Raw genomic sequence first — 19186 nt, 5'->3', positions numbered from 1 at the left:
TTCCTATATTGTCATTTGATTTATCAAAATGAGATGCCAATATGTCATGGAAGACTGTATTTGTTCCAGTGGCCTGTATGGTCCATCATGCTTGTCTTGTAATCGTGACTCTTGGGTCCATGAGGGCTATACTGTCATTTAGATTACATTCTTAATGGGTAACTATAATTGCCATCATGGGGTTTTTGTCAGATAGCTAGATTGTTAAGAGTTAGCTTATCTATAGTGGTGTAATTTTTTTCCTGTTTTTGGTATATGCCATGAAATGGCATACTAGAAAATTGGCAAGAATTAGCATGATGATATAGTGTGTCGCAACCCAACTGTTGTTTTGACATTTTGTCAGGGGAATACATTATCATGGGGTACCTACATTGTCAAGTTTACTATAGTTCATGGCAAGCTATTAATTGAAAGATGACATATGGCATGGCGGTATGTATTGTTTATGTTCAATATAACGCCATCCATGGCTACAAACATTATCTTGGTCCGCTATAGCAACTTGAATGCCTAATATTGCTACGGTCAATTTCATCTTTGGGGGATGTATTTTGGCTTTACTCCACAATTTGGTTGCGATTATATGAGCATGAAAATATTTTCTATGACGGCTTATTTGGCTTCTTGAGTGTTTCTGTCCTGGATATCATCTCATCTGTAACTTAGCCTGTCATGCTTTTTAGAGGTGGATGGTGCTTATGTTGAAAATGCTGATACATTACATCATTAATGTATATTATTGTAACTATAGAGCAACGGCAATATCTTTTTTGATCTTTTTTGGTATGTTCAACTTCCATTTTGATAGTAGTTAAATTGGTATGGCAGGTACATTATCATGGTACTGACATTGTTTTAAAATGGGCTATACTGTCATGTCGGCTGATAGTATTGAATAAATTCTTTTTGGACGCTTATTGTCCGCCCTGGACACTGATAATCATTTAAAAGGCTATATTTCCTATGATCGAAAGCGACTAATTTTGTCACGGTATCTACATTGTTAGGTGGCTATATTGGACGTTGTTAACATATTCAGAATGTTTCTTTAATGTTGCGTGACTAAATTGTCATATCATTAATATGGCCATCGTGCTTGTTGTTATAAAGATTATATTGTAGGTTGTGACTATACTATCATAACGTGCTAAATTGTCATGGGAAATATTGTTGATATGATGGTATATTTTTATGATACTTTTTAATTTGTAATTGTAAAATTTTTTTCAAAGTTTACTCTAATATCACCAGTGATTGATTTATGTGGATAACCATATTGATATGGTGGCTGTACAATCAAGTGGCATATTTCGTTTTGATGCGCTATTAATGTTACTATTTAGTTAATATGGCTTTAATTCAGTGGAAGCATACTTTCATTGGGAACAAATTTTCATAGTGACGCAATGTCCATTAGGAAATAGTCATTTGGCTCTTCCCAAATTTGGGTTACATTGCGATGTTTAATATAATATTGTACACCTTGCGATATTGGGAAGGTGATTTTTTATAGGTGGTATATTGTCAATTTTTTAATCGTGTATATTCTGTTATAAGTGGGAATATATTATCCATAGATACCCATATCACATTAAGTGTAAAAATATTGGCATGTCACTAATGGCTTTAATGACTGTAATCTTAGGGGTAACAATTAGTCGTAACACTGATATATATGGAACACATGAAAAAACAATCATCCCCTTGTAATATTACAAAAAACAACAAAATAACCATCAGGCAATATATTCATTTAACAATAAGCCACCATGGCAATATAGTTACTCGATCAACATATCTTAAAGGAAATATAACTACGATGTCCATATAGACAGGATCAAAAACCTACCACCAAGCAATACAAGAACCAAACATTACATTATGAAAATTAGCCACCAATTCAACAATATCAAATGACAGTAATAGATATTATGGGAACAAGTCACCAAAAAACAATATACACACAAGTGGAAATATAATCGTCATAACAAAATGATTATATTAGGAAAATATAGCCACTCTCCACTATGGCTTCCATTGGAATATAGCTTAACAAAATAATACATATACAATGACAATCCTGAAACCATAACAATATAGCATATCACGACAATGTCGTCCCCCAATGAATTAATCAATATGAGAATCTCGTAATATGAGACATCCCCTCAAGGGCAAACCCAACACCAATACAAAGCTACTGTGAAAAAAGTAGTCACCATGACATATAACCATCATGAAGAACAGACACCATGACAATAAAGTTACTTTGGCAAAAATATCCAACTATGAATACTCATTGTCATAATAACAGTATAGTCCAAAATGCCAATATATAGTTACCAGGAATGTTATAGTTATCATTATAGTGTATCACTTACGACAAAAATGCGTTATTAAAAAAATGAAAATATATACCAACCGGAAATAAAGATCACGTTGGTAATATAGCCCAGGTGATAGATATCTTATGATAAAAATGTAACAAAATTAAGGAGATGGCCCAATATGACAGTATGTTCATAATGACAATACACACACTATGAAAATATATTCTCTATGGACCTATATGTACAAAACTGACATAAAGCTATCTTCACAAAAAACGTAAAAATAAAATACAGCCAACTACAATATAGACACATGACAATACAGCCACTTGACAATAATATCACGATGGATAACTCAATCACCAGGACAATAGAGTTCAACTTGACATAATCTTACAATTACTCTTATAAATATCATGAAAATATAGCCCCCAAGATCAAGATATTTGCTATGATGATTTAAGCCATTATGAAAATATAGTCACGACGACAATCTTTCACTATGACAATAAAGCGAACCTTGATCATATAACTGATATGACAATATAATCAAAGCCAAAAATATAGAAACATTCAACTTATATTCACAATGACAATCCAGATGCAGTTTATAGATACTCTTTTTCGGATCATAGCAAAATTATAGACTCCAGGACAATATCTCTCTGTGAAAAAACAGTGAACTCAGACAGGAATTAATCATCAAGATAGTAGTCTTAAAGACTATAGCTGTCATGAAATTGTAGTCAACATGACAAAAAATTTTCATGAAATAAAATCAGTATTACAATATAAGTTACCATAAAACATACACCATTCAATGATAGAATAATCAGAAGGTTGACATAAACAATATCACAGTATAAAAACCATGACAGTATAAGTGACATGATATGATATCCATACACATACACTTACAATACCAAAGAAGCCGCCATGAATATATTGTTATCATGATCATATAATCAAAACAATATTGTAGGTAGTGACAAAAATATCCCCAACGACAAAATTAATCATAGCAATATAGGCATCAACTTGTTATAGCGACGAAGATAATGTAGCGACGATTGTATTGAGAATTACAATAAAGCCACAGTGCCAATGTCGTCACCAATGCAATATAGCTACCATGAAAATATAGTAACGTTGATAATGTAGCTGCCATGGCAAAATATTCAAGATAGAATATACCCAAAAGATAGCCACAACAAGAGTTTAGCTGCTAAGACGATATATCACCATGCAAATATCTCTAAAATGTTAGTATAGCAATCATGGCAATATATCAACAGAAGAAATACTCATCACAACGATATAGCTATTTTGACAATATACTACTCTGACGATATAGGTAACATTAAAAGACAGCCACCTCCTTGAAATATAAAAGAAAAAAATAACAAATAGCCATCATGGCAGTATGGTAACTAAACAATATAGCCACCATCTCAATATGGTAACCAAACAATATAGCCATCATGGAAATATGATTACCATAGCAATGTATTCTTAATGGCAATATAGTCACCATGTCCTTATAGTCACGATGACAATACAACTACCATGACAATACAGAAAACATCAAAATACAGTCTCTAAGACAATAGTGCCTCTAATTCAACAAGTTAAATGACAATATAGATATTATGGCAATACAATCACGATGACAATATATTTAGAAATGTTATATAATCGTCATAATAAAATGATCCTATCATGAAAATATAATCATCCTGCCACTATGGCTTCCATTACAATATAGCCACAATAACAAAACATTCATCACGACAGTACTGAAACCATAACAATATAGCATATCATGAAAATGTAGTCACTTGATCATTTAATAAAAAAATAAAAAAAATCGCTTCTATTATGGTGTAACCTCAAGGACAAAACTTTATACATCATTAAAAAGCTGCCATGGTAAATACAGTCACTATGACATAAATATCATGAGAAAGTAGTGACCAAGGCAATATAGCCACTCTGAAATTATAGTCATTATGACAATATAGTCGCTATCAAAATACTGTCGCTTTAGTAATAAAGTTATCAAAATGATATATCGCTTGTGACAAAATATGCATGATTACAAAATGACAGTATAGCACCTATAAAAAAGATCACCTTGCCACTATAGTCAAGGTGACGATATATACATCATAGCAACGTAAAGAAAAGAGATGATAACCAGAACGACGGTATGTTCATAATGACAATACTGCAACTATGAAAATATGTTCCCCACGATTCTCCAGCTTCACTGACAATAAAGCCATCTACACAAAAAGACTACTATTGAAAAAATAGGAAACGACTATACAGCCATCAAGACAGTACAGCCACCATGACAATAATCTCTCGATATAAATCAATCGCCAGGACATTAGCGTCACCTTGATAATGAATATACAATGAGTACATGAACATCATGAAAATATAGCGTCCATATGAATATATTTATCGTGAAAATATAGCCTCCATTTGAATATCTTTAAAGTGACAGTTTCGCCATTCTGATAATATAGTCAAGACGCTAATATATTCACCATAACAATAAAGTCACCATGATCATATAAATGATATGACAATATAGTCAACGCAACAATAAACTCATTCATAAATTATATCTACCTTGAGAATACAGCCACATGAAAATATAGATACTGTGACAAAATAGTCATTTTTGGATCATAGCAAACATATAGCGTTCAAGAGAATATAGTCTCTTTGACAAAATAGCGAAGAAGACAGGATTTATCATCACAATACAGTCACCTTGACAGTATAGCCAATAAGACAGTGAAACAACCATGAAAATGTACCTACCATAACAATATAGCTTCCATGAAAATATAGTTACTATGACAAATTCATTACAATGAAATACAAACGATATCACATTATGGTTTCGATGATCATACACCAATCATGATTACATAAGATAAAACCTCCAAAACAAAGCAAGGGTAGAGACAACGCAGGGAGGAATAGCTACAACCTAGCTCTGAAAGACGATAGCAGCTCCGTACACATCGATAGCTGGTGCTCGACTGTCATCAGGTGACGACATTGTCATGATATGCTATATTGTCATGGTTTCAGTACTGTCGTAGTGAATGTATTTTATGTTAGCTATATTGCAGTGGCAGGGTGGCTAAATTTTCATGGTGGGATAATTTTGTTATCGCGGTTATATTGCATTTGTGATAATACTGTCATGGTGACTGTGTTCCAGTAATATCTATATCATCATTTAATTTGATGAAGCGATTGCAATATTGTCGTAGAGATTCTAATATCATGTTGCCTGTATTGCCATGATGGTTGCATGTCATCTTGAATATATAGTCATTTTGGTTATATTCGATTTATGATTACATGGTTATGGTAACTATATTGCCATGGTGACTATACTGATGGGTGACTACATTGCCATGATAGCTATTTTTCATTTTTGTTATACTGTATGGAGGTGACTGTCTTTTCATATTGAATATATTATCAGGGTAGCTATATTGTTAAGTTAGCTATATCATTGTGGTGCTTATTTTCTTTTTCTGGTGTTATATTGCAATGATGCTTAGACTAACATTTTGGCGATATTGGCATGGTGATATAGTGTCTTAGCAAATAAACAGTTATTGTGGATATGTTCCATGGGATTTTATTATCATAGTAGCTACATTGTCAATGTTACAATATTTTTATCCATTGTCATGGTGATGATATTCCCATTGTGGCTTTATTGTTATTTTCAGTATAATGTCATCCTAACTACATTATCTTGGTCGCTATATCTACTTGCTAGCTATATTGCTATGGTTAATTTTGTTGTTGGGGATATATTTTGTCATTAACTACATTTTTGTTTTAATCATATGATCATGATAGCAATATTTTCATGGCGGCTTATTTGGTAATGTGAGTGAAAGTGTATGGATATCATATTATCATGTCACTATATTGTCATGGTTTTTATACTGTGATGGTGTTTATATCAGCCTCCTGATGATATTAACATGATTGATATATGATTATGGTAACTAAATTGTAATGGGGATTGTATTTCATTGTGATAATTTTGTCATGTTGCCTGCATTTTCATGGTAGCTATATTTTTATCGCAGGAATATTTTCATTGTTGTTTCACTGTTTTATCGGCTATACTGTCAAGGTGACTATATCTTAATTAAAAATCTTGTCTTGGTCGCTATTTTGCCATGGACACTATATTGTCCTGGAGCCTATATGTTTGCTATGATCCGAAAGCGACTATTTTGTCACAGCATCAATAGTGTCAGGTGCTTATATTGCTATAATGAATATAATTTGAAGGCTTCCTTATCGCTGCGTTGACTGTATTGTCATATTACTTATATGATCATGGCTATATTGTTATAGTGAATATATTGCCGTGTTGACTGTATTTTCATATTGGCTAAATTGTCATGGTAAGTATGTTGACATGGAAGCCTTATTTTCATGATGTTTATATAGTCAGTGAATTATATCGTGACATTATTGTCATAGAAGCTGTACTTTCATGGTGGCTATATAGTCGTTTCCTGTATTTTCACTGTTACTCTTTTGTGAAGATTGCTTTATTTTCTTTGTAGCTAAAGTGTCATGGGGGATACATTTTCATAGTTGCAGTATTGTCATTATGAACATACCGTCATTTTGGCTATCTACTCATTTTGATTATATTGCGAAGATTTACATGTCGTCACCTTGGCTATATTGTCAAGGTGATCTCTTTTATAGTTGCTATATTATCATTTTTTTAGTCACGCATATTTTTTCATAAGCGACACATTATCGTGATAACTTTACTATTAAGGTGACAGTATATTGTCATTGTGACAATGTTGACATTATGACTATAATCTCTTAGTGACTATATTGCTGAAATAACCATACTGTCATGGTGACTTTCATGATGATGGTTATAATGACAGTTTGACTGCATTTTCATTGTAGGATATTTAATGGTGTTTATCTTGCCCTTGAAGATATATCATAAAAACGAATCATGTGAATATATTGCCATGATATGCGATATTTTTATAGTTTCAGTACTGTCATGTTAAATGTATATTATGTTGGTTACATTACAATTAAAGTCATAGTGGCAGGGTAACCATATTTTCATGGTTGGATCATTTTTGTTATGACGATTTTATTGTATTTGTGAGTATATTCTCATGGTTATTGTGTTGCCATAATTTCTATATTGACCTGGACAATACATATCCTGATATCTATATTGTCGTATCAGTTATATGATCATATTAGCTTTATTGTCATAGTGAATATCTTGTCGTCGTGAATGTATTTTCATAAAGGCTAAATTGTCATAGGAAATATATTGACATGAGGGCTTAATTTTCATGATATTCATAAAGTAATTGTAAGATTACTATCAAGGTGACTATAATAGCCTGGCGATTGTTGTATGTCGTGACATTATTGTCACGATAGCTGCATTGTCATGGTGGCTATATTGTCGTTTCCTGTATTTTCAATGTTACTCTTTTGTGAAGATTGCTTTACTGTCATTGTAGCTATAGTGTCAGGGGGAATATATTTTCGTAGAAGCAGTATTGTCATTATGAACATATCGTCATTTTGGCTATCTGCTCATTTTGGTTACATTGCGAAGATTTACATATCGTCACCTTGGCTATATTGGCAAGGTGATCTCTTTATAGTTGCTATGTCATTTTTATTAATCATGTATATTTTTTCATGAGTGATACATTATCTTGAAAAAAATATCATTAAAATGACAGTATATTGTCTTGGTGACTATATTGTCATTATGACTACAATCTCTTAGTTCCTATATTGCTAAGATAACTATATGTGACTACATTTTCATTGTAGCTTATTTAATGGTGTTGATTTACTCTTGGAGATATATCATTATAAAAACGGATATTTCATTTTGTTTAAATTATGAGGTGAATATATTGTCATGATATGCTATATTGTTATAGTGTTAGTACTGTCATGGTGAATGTATATTATGTTGGCTACATTACAATGGAAGCAATAGTGGCAGGGTGGCTATATTTTCATGGTTTCATCATTTAGTTATTAGTATTTTATTGTATTTTTGAATATATTGTCATGGTGACTGTGTTGCCATAATTTCTATATTGTCATTTGATTTATCAAAATGATGCCAATATTGTCATGGAGACTGTATTGTCATGTTGCCTGTATGGTCATCATGCTTGTCTTGTAATCGTGACTCTATGGTCATGATGGCTATACTGTCATTTAGATTACATTCTTATGGTAACTATATTGCCATCATGGCTTTTTGTCAGATTAGCTATATTGTTAAGTTAGCTATCTTATAGTGGTGGGTATTTTTTTTCCTTTTGGTATATTGCCATGATGGCTATACTAGAAATTTGGCAAGATTAGCATGATGATATAGTGTTCGCAACCCAACTGTTGTTTTGGACATTTTGTCAGGGGAATACATTATCATGGTACCTACATTGTCAAGGTTACTATATTTCATGCAAGCTATATTGTAAAGATGACGATATTGGCATGGCGGATGTATTGTTATGTTCAATATAACGCCATCCTGGCTACATTATCTTGGTCGCTATATCAACTTGATGCCTATATTGCTACGGTCAATTTCATCGTTGGGGATGTATTTTGTCTTTACCTACAATTTGGTTGCGATTATATGATCATGATAATATTTCTATGACGGCTTATTTGGCATCTTGAGTGTATCTGTCTGGATATCATATCATCATGTAACTTAGTCTGTCATGCTTTTTAGCGGTGATGGTGCTTATGTGAAAATGCTGATTACATTATCATCATTAATGTATGATTATTGTAACTATAGAGCAACGGCAATATCTTTTTTGATCATTTTGGTATGTTCACTTCATTTTGATAGTAGTTATATTGGTATGGCAGGTACATTATCATGGTACTGACATTGTTTTATGGGCTATACTGTCATGTCGGCTGTATAGTATTGATAAATTCTGTTTTGGACGCTATTGTCTCCTGGACACTATATATTTTAAAGGCTATATGTTTCCTATGATCCGAAAGCGACTATTTTGTCACGGTATCTACATTGTTAGGTGGCTATATTGACGTTGTTAACATATTCTGAATGTTTCTTTAATGTTGCGTTGACTATATTGTCATATCAGTTATATGGCCATGGTGGCTTTGTTGTTATAATGATTATATTGTAGTTGTGACTATACTATCATAACGGCTAAATTGTCATGGGAAATATGTTGATATGGATGGTATATTTTTATGATACTTTTATTGTAATTGTAAAATTTTTTTCAAGTTTACTCTAATATCACAGTGATTGATTTATGTTGTAACATTATTGATATGGTGGCTGTACAATCAAGGTGGCTATATTTTCGTTTGATGCGCTTTTAATGTTACTATTTAGTTAATATGGCTTTAATGTCAGTGAAGCTATACTTTCATTGGGAACAAATTTTCATAGTGACGCAATTGTCATTATGAAATAGTCATTTTGGCTATCTTCTAATTTGGGTTACATTGCTATGTTATATATATTGTCACCTTGGCTATATTGGGAAGGTGATTTTTTATAGGTGGTATATTGTCAATTTTTAATCGTGTATATTCTGTTATAAGCGATATATTATCATGATACCCATATCATTAAGGTGAAAATATTGGCATGGCGACTATATTGTCTTTATGACTGTAATCTTATGGTAACAATATAGGTACACTAATATATAGGGAACATGAAAAAATAATGATCCCCTTGTAATATAACAAAAAATAACAAATAACCATCATGGCAATATATTCATTTAACAATATAGCCACCATGGCAATATAGTTACCGTATCAAAATAATCTTAAAGGAAATATAACTACGATGTCCATATAGACAGGATGACAATACAACCACCAAGACAATACAAGAACCATGACATTACATTATGAAAATATAGCCACCAATTCAACAAATCAAATGACAGTATAGATATTATGGGGAACAGTCACCATAACAATATACACACAAGTGGAATATAATCGACATAACAAAATGATTATATTATGAAAATATAGCCACTCTGCCACTATGGCTTCCATTGGAATATAGCTAACATAATAATACATATACAATGACATTCCTGAAACCATAACAATATAGCATATCACGACAATGTCGTCCCCTAATGAATTAATCAAAATGAGAATCTCGTTTAATAATGATACATCCTCAAGGGCAAACCCAACACCAATATTAAAGCTACTGTGAAAATGTAGTCACCATGACATTATAACCATCATGAAGAAACAGACACCATGACAATAAAGTTACTTTGGCAAGATATCCAACATGATACCATTGTCATAATAACAGTATAGTCAAAATGCCAATATATAGTTACCGGAATGTTATAGTTATCATGATAGTGTATCACTTACGACAAAAAATGCGTTATTAAAAAAATGAAAATATACCAACCGTAAATAAAGATCACGTTGGTAATATAGCCAAGGTGATGATATATTTATGATAAAAATGTAAGCAAAATAAGGAGATGGCCAAAATGACAGTATGTTCATAATGACAATAACTACACTATGAAAATATATTCTCTATGACACTATAGGTACACTGACAATAAAGCTATCTTCACAAAAGCGTAAAATTAAAATACAGCAAACTACAATATAGACACCATGACAATACAGCCATCTTGACAATAATATCACGATATAACTCAATCACCAGGACAATAGAGTCAACTTGACAGTAATCTTACAATTACTTTATAAATATCATGAAAATATAGCCCCCATGTCAAGATATTTGCTATGATGATTTAGCCATTATGAAAATATAGTCACGACGACAATCTATTCACTATGACAATAAAGCTACCTTGATCATATAACTGATATGACAATATAATCAAAGCAAAAATATAGAAACATTCAACTTATATTCACAATGACAATCCAGATGCTGTTTATAGATACTCGTTTTCGGATCATAGCAAAAATATAGACTCCAGGACAATATACTCTCTGTGAAAAAACAGTGACTCAGACAGGATTTATCATCATGATATAGTCATAAGACTATAGCTGTCATGAAATTGTAGTCAACATGACAAAATTATCAATGAAATAAAATCATATTACAATATAGTTACCATAATCATCCACCATTCATGATTATATAATCAGCAGGTTGACATAAACAAGATCATAGTTTAAAAACCATGACAATTTAAGTGATATGATGAGATGATATCCATTCACTTGCACTTACAATAACACATAAGTTTTTATGAAAATATTATCATGATTATAAAATCATAACAGTATTGTCACTAATTACAAAATATATCCCGAAAGACAAAACTAACCATAAATATATAGCCATCAAGCTTATATAGCGACCAAGATAATGTAGCCATGACGGAATTATATTGAAAGTAAGAATACAACCACCATGCCAATGTCTTCACCATGACAATATAGCTACCATGAAAATATAGTAACCTTGACTAGGTAGCTACCAAGATAAAATATACAATTGAAAAATATCCACAACTAGAGTTTAGCTGCTAAAACTCTATATCGCCATGCCAATATCGCCAAAATGTTATTATTGCCATCACGATAATATACCGCCAGAAAAGAAATATATATACCCACTATTCGACAATATAGCTATTCTGACAATATTGCCAACATGAAAAGACAGTCACTTCATTATTATATAACAGAAATGACAAATAGCCATCATGGCGATATGGTGATTTAACAATACAGCCAATATGGTTATTCAGTTTCCATAACAATGTGACCTTCACGACAATGTAGCCAACATGACTATACAGTCACGTTGACAATACAACCACCGTGACAATACAGATAACATGACAGTGCCGTCTCTAAGACAATATTGCCATCAATTTGACAAATTATATGACAATATAGATATTATGGCAACATTGTCACCATGACAATATACTCAGAAATGCAATATAATCGCCATGATAAAATTATCCTACCATGAAAATATAGCCACCTACCATTTTGGTTTCCATTACAATGTAGAAAAAGTAATAAAAGATTTACCATGACAGTACTGAGACCATAACAGTATAGCATATCATGGCAATGTAGTCACCAAATAATCTAATCAAAATGACAATTTCTCTTCAATAGTGATATATCCTCAAGGGGAATATCAACACCATTAAAAAAGCTTCTACGAAATACATTCATTATGACAATATAAAAATCATGATAAGGAAGTCACCATGCTAATATAGTTATCTTGGCAATATAGCCACTGTGACATTATAGTTATAATGATAATATAGTCGCAATGACAATATTGTCACCATAAAAATATAATTATCATAATAATATTTCGCTTATGACGAAGTATAGAAGAGTTAAATAATGACAATATATCACCTATAAAAAGATAACTTGGTCAATGTGGCTAAGGTGACGATATATACATTATATCAATGTAACTAAAATGAAAAGATAGCCAAAATGACGGTATGGGCATAATGACAATAGTGCCACTATGAAAATATGTTCCTAATGACACTATAGCTACACTGACAACAAAGCTATATTCACAAAAGAGCAACATTGAAAATACAGCAAACGAGAATATAGCCACCATCATAGTTCAGCCACCATGATAATAATGTTACGATACAAATCATCACCATGTCAATAGTCAGCTTGATAATAAACTTACAATGACCATATAAATATCATGATAATATAGCCTCCATGTCAAAATGTCTGCCATGACAATCTGGCCATTATTATAATATAGTCATGAAGGCAATTTATTCACTATAACAATATAGCACAGTGATCATGTAACTGGTGTGACAATACAGTCAAAAAAGCAAAAAAGAAATATACAAATCATATTCACTATGGCAGTATAACTACAAGACAATATAGATAATGTGACAAATAGTCGCTTTTGAATCATAGCAAACATATAGCCGGCAGGACAACATAGTCTCTATGACAAAATAGCGACCAAGACAGGATATATCATTATAATATAGACACCTTGACAGTATAGACCATAAAACAATGTAAGAATCATGAAACTGTAACTGCCAAAACATTATAGATGTCATGAAATTTTAGTCAACATGACAAAATTATCATAATGAAATATTATCGGCATTGCAATATAGTTACCATAATCATAGACCAATCATGATCATATAATCAGTAGGTTGACATAAACAATATCACAGTATATAAACCATGACAGTATAAGTGACATGATGATATGCTATCCATACTCTTACACTTACAGTACCAAAGAAGCCGCCATGAATATATTGTTATCATGATCATATAATCTCAACAATATTGTAGGTAGTGACAGATATATCCCCAACGACAAAACTAATCACAGCAATATAGCCATCAACTTGTTATAGCGACCAAGATAATGTAGCAAGCATTGTATTGAAAATTAAAATACAGCCACCGTGCCAATATCGTCACCATGACAATATAGCTACCATGAAAATATAGTAAAGTTGATAATGTAGCTGCCATGGCAAAATATTCAAGACAGAAAATACCCAAAAGATAGCCACAACAAGACTTTTGCTGCTAAGACGATATATAACCGTGCAATATATCAACAGAAAAAATACTCATCACAACGATATAGCTAATTTGACAATATACTACTCTGGCAATATAGGTAACATTAAAAGGCAGCCACCTCCTTGAAATGTAAAAAAAAAGATGACAAATAGCCATCATGGCAATATGGTAACTAAACAATATAACAAACATGGCAATGAGATAACCAAAAAATATAGCCATCATGGCAATATGATTACCATAGTAATGTATTCTTAATGGCAATATAGTCACCATGTCATTATAGTCACGATGACAATACAACTACCATGACAATACAGAAAACATCAAAATACAGTCTCTAAGACAATATTGCCACTAATTCAACAAGTTAAATGACAATATAGATAATATGGCAACACAATGACGATGACAATATACTCAGAAATGTTATATAATCGTCATAATAAAATGATCCTACCATGAAAATATAGTCACCCTGCCACTATGGCTTCCATTACAATATAGCCAAAATAACAAAACATTCACCACGCCAGTACTGAAACCATAACAATATAGCATATCATCACAATGTAGTCACTTGATCATTTAATGAAAAATAAAAATTTCGCTTCTATTATGGTATAACCTCAGGGACAAAATTTATACACCATTAAAAAGCTGCCATGAAAATACAGTCATTATGACATAAATATCATGATAAAATAGTGACCATGGCAATATAGCCACTCTGAGATTATAGTCATTATGACAATATAGTCGCTATTAAAATACTGTCACCTTAATAATAAAGTTATCAAAATGATATATCGCTTATGACAAATTATGCATGATTAGAAAATGACAGTATAGCACCTATAAAAAAGATCACCTTGCCACTATAGTCAAAGTGACGATATATACATCATAGCAACGTAAAGAAAAAGAGATGATAACCAGAACGACGGTATGTTCATAATGACTATACTGCAACTATGAAAATATGTTCCCCATGATTCTTCATCTTCACTGACAATAAAGCCATCTTCACAAAATGAGTACTACTAAAAATATAGCAAACAACTATACAGCCATCAAGACAGTACAGCCACCATGACAATAATCTCTCGATATAAATCAATCGCCAGGACATTAGCGTCAACTTGATAATGAATATACAATGAGTACATGAACATCATGAAAATAAAGCGTCCATATTAATATATTTATCGTGAAAATATAGCCTCCATTTGAATATCTTTAAAGTGACAGTTTCGCCACTCTGATAATGTAGTCGAGACGCTCATATATTCACCATAACAATAAAGCCTCCATGATCACATAAATGATATGACAATACAGTTAACTCAGCAATAAACGCATTTATGAATTATATCCACTCTGAGAATACAGCCACATGAAAATATAGATACTGTGACAAAATAGTTATTTTTGGATCATAGCAAACATACAGCGTCCAAGAGAATATAGTTTCCAAGACAAAATAGCGAAGAAGACAGTATTTATCACAATACAGTCACCTTGACAGTATAGCCAATAAAACAGCGGAACAACCATGAAAATGTACCTACCATAACAATATAGCTTCCATGAAAATATAGTTACTATGACAAATTCATTACAATGAAATACAAAAGATATCATATTATGGTTTCGATAATCATACACCAAAATGATCATATAAGAAAAAACCTTCAAAACAAAGCAAGGGTAGCGACAAGCCAGGGAAGAATAGCTACAACCTAGCTCTGAAAGGCGATAGCAGCTCCGTACACGTCGGTAGCTGGTGCGCGACTGTCATCAGGTGACTACATTGTCATGATATGCTATATTGTCATAGTTTCAGTACTGTCGTAGTGAATGTATAATTATGTTAGCTAAATTGCAGTGGCAAGGTGGCTAAATTTTCATGGTAGGATAATTTTGTTATCGCGGTTATATTGCATTTGTGATGATACTGTCATGGTGACTGTCTCCAGTAATATCTATATTATCATTTAATTTGTTGAAGAGACTGCAATATTGTCGTAGAGACTCTAATGTCATGTTGCCTGTATTGTCATGATGGTTGCATGTCATCTTGACTATATAGTCATGTTGGTTATATTCCAGTTATGATTATATGGTTATGGTAACTATATTGCCATGGTGGCTATATTGATAGGTGACTACATTGCCATGATAGCTATTTTTCATTTTTATTATACTTTAAGGAGGTGACTGTCTTTTCATTTTGAATATATTATCAGGGTAGCTATATTGTTAAGTTAGGTATATCATTGTGGTGCTTATTTTCTTTTTCTGGTGGTATATTGCCATGATGCCTAGACTAACATTTTGGCGATATTGGCATGATGATATAGTGTCTTAGCAAATAAACTGTTATTGTGGATATGTTCCATGGGATTTTATTATCATAGTAGCTACATTGTCAATGTTACTATATTTTCTTGTTAGCTCCATTGTCGTGGTGACGATATTGCCATTGTAGCTGCATTGTGATTTTCAATATTATGCCATCGTAACTACATTATCTTGGTCGCTATATTTACTTGCTGGCTATATTGCTATGGTTGATTTTGTCGTTGGGGATATATTTTGGTATTAACTAAAATTTTGTTTTAATCATATGATCATGATAACAATATTTTCATGGCGGTTTATTTGGTAATGTGAGTGCAAGTGTATGGATATCATATTATCATGTCACTTTATTGTCATGGTTTTTATACTGTGATGGTATTTATGTCAGACTCTTGATGATTTACCATGATTGATATATGATTATGGTAACTATATTGTAATGGCGATTATATTTCATTGTGACAATTTTGTCATGTTGTCTGCATTTTCATGGTAGCTATATTGTTATGGCAGGTACATTTTCATATTTGTTTCATTGTTTTTTCGGCTATACTGTCAAGGTGACTATATCTTAATTCAAAATCTTGTCTTGGTCGCTATTTTGTCATTGATATTATATTGTCCTGGAGCCTATATGTTTGCTATGATCCGAATGAGACTATTTTGTCACAGCATCAATAGTGTCAGGTGCTTATATTGCCATAATTAATATATTTTGAAGGCTTCCTTATTGTTCCGTTGACTATATTGTCATATCACTTATATGATCATGGCTATATTGCTATAGTGAATATATTGCCGTCTTGACTATATTATCATATTGGCTAAATTGTCATGGTAAGTATGTTGACATGGAAGCCTTATTTTCATGATGTTTATATAGTCAGTGAATTATATCGTGGCATTATTGTCATAGTGGCTGTACTTTCATGGTGGCTATATTGTCGTTTCCTGTATTTTCACAGTTACTCTTTTGTGAAGATTGTTTTATTGCCATTTTAGCTATAGTGTCATGGGGGATATATTTTCATAGCAGCAGTATTGTCATTATGAACACACCGTCATTTTGGCTATCTACTCATTGTGGTTATATTGCGAAGATTTACATGTCGTCACCTTGGCTATATTGTCAAGGTGATCTCTTTTATAGTTGCTATGTTATCATCTTTTTAGTCGTGAATATTTTTTCATAAGCGATACATTATCGTGATAACTTTACTATTAAGGTGACAGTATATTGTCATTGTGACAATGTTGACAATATGACAATAATCTCGTAGTGGCTATATTGCTAAGATAACTATACAATCATGGTGACTATTTCATGATGATTGTTATAATGACAGTTTGACTGCATTTTCATTGTGGCATATTTAATGGTGTTGATTTTGCCCTTGAAGATATATCATAAAAACGAAAATTTCCATTTTTCTTAATTGTCATGTGAATATATTGCCATGATATGCGATATTGTTATAGTTTCATTACTGTCATGTTGGATGTATATTATGTTGGTTACATTACAATTAAAGTCATAGTGGCAGGATAACTATATTTTCATGGTTGAATCATTTTGTTATGACGATTTTATTGTATTTGTGAGTATATTCTCATGGTTACTGTGTTGCCGTAATTTCTATGGTGTCCTGGTCACTACATATCCTGAAATCTATATTGTCATATCAGTTATAAGATCATGGTAGCTTTATTGTCATAGTGAATATGTTATCGTCGTGACTATATTATCATAATGGCTTAATGGTCATGGGAAATATGTTGACATGAGGGCTATATTTCCATGATATTCATAAAGTCATTGACAGATTACTATCAAGGTGACTCTAATAGCCTGGCGATTGATGTATATCGTGACATTATTGTCACGATGGCTGCATTGTCATGGTGGCTATATTGTCGTTTCCTGTATTTTCAATATTACTCTTTTGTGAAGATTGCTTTATTGTCATTGTAGCTATAGTGTCATGGGGAATATATTTTCGTAGTAGCAGTATTGTCATTATGAACATATCGTCATTTTGGCTATCTTCTCATTATGGTTACATTGCGAAGATTTACATATCGTCAACTTAGCTATATTAGCAAGGTGATCTTTTCATGGTTGCAATATTGTCATTTTTTTTAATCATGTATATTTTTTCATGAGTGATACATTTTTTTCTTCCTTTTGGTATATTGCCATGATGGCTATACTAGAATTTTGGGAAGATTAGCATGGTGATATAGCGTTCGCAGCCAACCTGTTGTTTTGCACATTTTTTCATGGGAATACATTATCATGGCACCTACATTGTCAAGGTTACTATATTTCATGCAAGCTACATTGTAAAGATGACGATATTGGCATGGCGGGTGTATTGTTATGTTGAATATAACGCCATCCTGGCTACAATATCTTTGTCGCTATATCAACTTGATGGCTATATTGGTACGTTCAATTTCATCGTTGGGGATGTATTTTGTCTTTACCTACAAAGTATGCAAGAGTTAGATAATGACAATATATCACCTATAAAAAGATCACCTTGCCAGTATAGCTAAGGTGACGATATATACATTATATCAATGTAACTAAAATGAGAGGATAGCCAAAATGACGGTATAGTCATGATGACAGTACTGACACTATGAAAATATGTTCCCCATGACATTATAGCTACACTGACAAAAAAGCATATTCACAAAAGAGCAACATTGAAAATACAGCAAACGAGAATATAGCCACCATCATATTTCTGCCACCATGATAATAATGTCACGATACAAATCATCACCATTTCATT

The sequence above is a fragment of the Panulirus ornatus genome, chromosome 55 (assembly GCF_036320965.1).
Source record: "Panulirus ornatus isolate Po-2019 chromosome 55, ASM3632096v1, whole genome shotgun sequence".
Lineage (NCBI taxonomy): Eukaryota > Metazoa > Arthropoda > Malacostraca > Decapoda > Palinuridae > Panulirus > Panulirus ornatus.
This window is presented reverse-complemented; position numbering follows the sequence as displayed.